General features: G+C 40.3%; 1 pseudogene; it reads right to left on the reverse strand.

The window, feature by feature from the left end:
• Positions 1-226: 226 nt before the first annotated feature.
• LOC142072296 (olfactory receptor 5AP2-like) lies at positions 227-2,072 on the reverse strand (annotated as a pseudogene).
• Between the last annotated feature and the right edge of the window lie 3,087 nt (positions 2,073-5,159).

Raw genomic sequence — 5,159 nt, forward strand, 5'->3', positions numbered from 1 at the left:
AATTCGAGGTATACAAGGCATTCTGGAACAGAATGCTTGCATAAGTCGGGGAGCGTCTGTATTCTTTGCAGCCTCGCAGTCATTCCTGAACATGGGAAACTGAATTTCCAAGATTAACAGTCTTGGATTCTTTTTTTTTTTTTTGTACAAGCCACAGAATACAGTTAAAACAAAGAAATCAGAGCTATGACACAGAGAATTCACTATTAATTCATCACTGGTTTATTGATAAGCACAAATCCCAATAATTATATTAACTGAGAACAAACCTTCCTGTTTATCATCCTTCTAAAGGCGTCCTTCACCTCCTTGTTCCTCAAGCTATAGATCAGGGGATTCAACATGGTAATTATGAGTATATAAAACACAGAGATGATCTTGTCTGGGTCTGTGGTGTAGTCGGAACTGGGTTGTAAATACATGAAGATCAAAGTCCCGTAGAAAATTGTTACGGCCATCAGGTGGGAGGCGCAGGTGGAGAAGGTTTTGCGTCTGCCCTTGGCAGAGTGGATCTTCAGAATGGCAATGAGGATGTACATGTAGGAGAATAGTACAATGAGAATCGTAGTCATGACCACTATAGTGGACAAGGTGAAATACACCGTGTTAGCGTTGTGGGTGTCGGAGCAGGACAGCTTAAGGATTGGAGGGATGTCACAGAAGAAATGGTGGATGACATTGGAGTCACAGAAGGGCAAGGTAAATTATAAATGGAGTCTGAACAACTGCGTTCACAAAGCCACATATGTAGGAAGCAACCACTAGTAACACACACAGTCTCGTTGACACGACGAGGCTCTAGAGCAAGGGGCTACCGAGTGCTAGGAAGTGATCAGATGCCATTACCGCCACCAGGCAAAGCTTCCTTGGTCAGAAAGTTACAGACAAAGAAAACCTGTGCTCGGCACGCAGCGGGAGAAATGGGTTTGGCCTGAACCCCAAAGTCATCAGCAACCGAGGCATTACCAATGTCAGCAAGAGACAATCTGCTGAGGAAATAGTGCCTGGGGGTGTGGAGTCGGGAGTTGAACCTGATCAAGATGATCATCCCTAGATTTCCCGCCAGGGTGATAACATAGATAATTGGAAACAACACAAAGAGGGGGACCTGAAGCTCCAGATGATCCATGAATCCCTGGAAAAGGAAGTCTGTAACCACAGTGTAATTTCCCTCTGCCATTTCTTCCACCCATGTTCTCCTCCTTTACAGGGGAAAAGTGAAACGTACAATTAAACAGGAGCCAAGAAAGGACCAAGAGCAAATCCTTCGCACTCATTCTGACTCCCCTCGGCCTGAGCGGCCACCATGTACTTTTCATTCCCTATGCTCCCTAGCTGCAAGTTGGGCCTGGGCCCAGGCTCCCTCCTACCTGGAGCAACTCAGGCTGTCTGGTCCAATTAACTCCCCCTGGGCAAGGTGACAGGAAACAAAATGTGAGGTGCCTGGCTGCTCTATGGCATCCTGGAGGGGGAAGACCCCCCACACATGGAGACCCCAGAGCTCTGATTAAGATGAATGGGACTGTTAATACTTCTCAGAGCTATTGTTTTAGGCAGCTGCAGACTCAGGCAGATGGCACTGCATTGGCTATGCATTGAAGGTCAATTCCACAAAGGGCTGGACACCTGAGGCCTATTTAATGAAAGTGGAGATTCTGGGCCACCATTCTGGAAGCAACAGGGTGAATTCCATGGCAAACTTTGTGACCACAGAATCACACTAGTGCAGAAGGACTTGTACTAGCTGAAGATTTATTTAAAGTTTTTTTTTTCTGATGTTAAGGTGTCAAGAAGGTAGACATTTATCAGCTGAGAAAGATAAAATCACCTTTGTATGGTAGCATTGATCCAATATTGTGCTCTGATATTTTTCATTGAAACTGTATTAATACAAGATAAAAAAGAAGCCCCATGAATGAGGTTGGGTATGGGGTCAACTCTTGAATCCTGGAGGAAGCTGCATCTGAGTGTTCTTCTGTGGGTTTCTGTCCTCTCACTATTACTCACCATGGGCTAAACCCTATTATCCCTTGGCTCGAGTCTACCGAGCAGAGCTTAAGGGTAAGGCATTTCCATGGTGTAGAAAGGATCCTAACGACAGCTGGGCAAAATTCTTTGGCTGAAACTATTTTTCAGAGAAAAATGCGGATTCAGCTACACCAGAATGTTTGCAAAATTGTTTTGGGTTCTTCGGGTGGGAAAAACATCAAATAAATTCATTTCCCCACTGATAAACCTTGCTGTTCAGTGTCCCACCTCTGCATGGAGGGGCAAAAGGACAGCTCCAAATCAGTGTTGGTGAGAACAGGGGCTTGTCTGCACTGGGAAGTTATTCCTGAGCAAGGAAATAGGTGAATGTAAGGCACTAGAGCTATTCTGGAATAGCTCCTGGTATGGACCCTCTTAATCCACTGGATTAAACTAAACCGGAAAAAGAAAAGTGGCCACATAGGGAGTTACATTAGGTACCTGTAGAGTCAGTTTCCCATATCAACCAGCCCTAAAGCAATAGAATTGTATCACTGGTGAGAATAGGGCTAATCAGTAGATAGCAATGATGAGAGAAAAAAATGTATGATCAAAAGAGCTGTGTGAATACCTGATTTCTTGGTTTGCTGGCTCTTCTGAGACATAAATGAAAAATTTAGTTTCTGGTTGACTCAAATTGATGTGTTTTTTTCAAAAATTTCAATTTTTTTGGCTGACTGACAAGTTGAATGAAATGTTTTGTTTGATCAGTTGCTGTTTTTCCAATTGTTAAATTTTTTAATAAAATTAAAGTAAATTTTGAAACAAAGTCTTTTAAATGGGAAACTTAAACTATTTAGACCTTTTAGATTTTTCTGAGGTTTTAGTTCAAAGCAAAATAATTCAGCTCATTTGACACAAATTCATAAAATATTTCAGTTAACCCAAATCTGCGTTGCTCAGAAAAACAAGTATTTTGGCCCAATTTCCCCCTACCCCCAGTTCTGCTGAACAATATGTCATGTTGCTCAGAGCAAAACTATCCCAATTCAATTTACTCATGAGGCTCACATTTTCAACAGTGAGGGTGGTTAACCGCTGGAATGAACTACCATGGGAAGTGGTGGATTCTCCAGCTAGAGATGCTGTGAAATCAAGACCCAGTGGCTCTCTGGAAGACACACTTAATAAAACACAAGTTAATGGGTTTAATACAGAGGGTAACTGTATCAAAGTGTGACCTGAGTTACACAGTCAGACTAAATGATCTCATTGTCCCTTCTAGTTCCTAAAATATACGATCAATTTATAGCATTGCTGTTAGTAAACCTATAAAATCACTATATGGCATTGATAACGAGGAGCCCTGTGGCACCTTAAAGACTGACACATTTATTTGGGCATAAGCTACTGTGGACTGGAACCCAGAAGTGGGTTATAGCTCATGATAGCTTGTGCCCAAATAAATGTGTTAGTCTTTAAGGTGCCACAGGACTCCTCATTGTCTTTGCTGAAACAGACTAACCCAGCTACCCCTCTGAAATATACGGCATTGGTGGGAGTAACATTACATGAACATTATTATTGATAGTACTTAATTAATTCATTAGAATTAGGCTTAATCCCAACCCCCTTCTGTTAGGTGCTGTACAAACATATAACAAAAAGACAACCTCTGGCCAAAGGAGCTTGTGATGTAAGCTTAAAATAAGAAACAAGTACAGATGGAGAACAGATGGAGAGCAGAATAAGGTGACAAAAAGATGATTGAAAATAAAGCTGTATAACAAGTATAGAAAGCCTTGTCATCATTTGTTTTTTTTATAATTTTAATTTTTTAATAATTTTAATTGATAATATCAATGTTTATTTTAAGCCTTTTTGTTTTAAATGCTTAAACCTTTACAGTCGCAGGAAATTATGGGGGATCAGACAATGGGAGGTCAGACATATTCTTTTTAATGACAGCCAACACTGAGATTCAAAAAGTTAAAGCTTTGTAACTGTTAAAACACAAATTGTCAACATCACATGTCAAAATAAATATCCTTAAATCAAACTCTAGTACATTCTCAAGCAGCATTTTTTCTTACTCTTGCCTAGCTGTAAATTTCAATTATTGAAGGCAATATTTTTTTCATTGGTTTGTGTGCTTGTGGGGAAATCAACATTTACCAACATTTATTGAGAAAAGTCTATTCCTTCCAAGCCTAAGTATATGTGATAACACTGTTGAGAATAGATGTATATAGCACTGGTATGAATATAGATGTGATCAATATAAAGACAAATGCAAAGTACTTCACTCTGGAAGAAAAAATCAAATGCACAAATACACTGTGGGGAATAACCAACTAGGGAGAAGTGCAGCTGAGATGGATCTGAGAGTTCAAGCGGATCACAAGTTGAGTATCAGCCAACAATGAGATGCAGTTGTGAAAAAGGCTGTCTGGGGTTTATTACCATGAGTGTTGTATGTAAGACCAGGGCAGTAACTGTTTGGCTCTACTTGGCACTGGTGAGGCCGCAGTTGAAGTTCTGTGTCTAGGTTTGGGAGTCACACTTTAGAAAAGATGTGGGCAAATAGGAGAAAGTCCAGAGGGGACCAAGAAAAATGACAAAAAGGGTTTGCACAACTTGATTTATTAGTAAAGGTTTAAAAAAAATTGGGCATGTCTTGTTTTGAGACAAGATGACTGAGGAGGGACCTCATAGGCTTCAACTACGTTAAGGGCTGTTATAAGGGGGATAGAGATTAATTTTGTCAGACTCACAAAGCCCTTATGAGGCCCAGACGCTAAAGAGAGCAAAAGTATTGAATTCTCATAGTGCAAGTTACATACTGAGCATTAATCAGAGCAACACATGAAGAAATTAAAGTTAGAGGCAAGTTTTATTTTATTTTAAATCTCAGATAACCTTTCAGGGCAGCATTTCAAATAGATTAATGGTCAAGAAACAAGGAAGGGTGTCTATTGCAACAGCCACATAATGACAGGACATTAGGTAACATTGTTCCTCTAAAGCAATTGTAAAACATAATTTCCACATGCTACATCAGTTCTTTGAGTTTCATTTAAATCCTGTACAACATTTGAGATACACAAATGAAGGCAGTGACACATAGACGATACTCCTCTCCTTCTTCCAATTGTTCTTCTCAATTGACTGGAATTGTCATGGTGAACAAA

The sequence above is a fragment of the Caretta caretta genome, chromosome 6 (assembly GCF_965140235.1).
Source record: "Caretta caretta isolate rCarCar2 chromosome 6, rCarCar1.hap1, whole genome shotgun sequence".
NCBI lineage: Eukaryota > Metazoa > Chordata > Testudines > Cheloniidae > Caretta > Caretta caretta.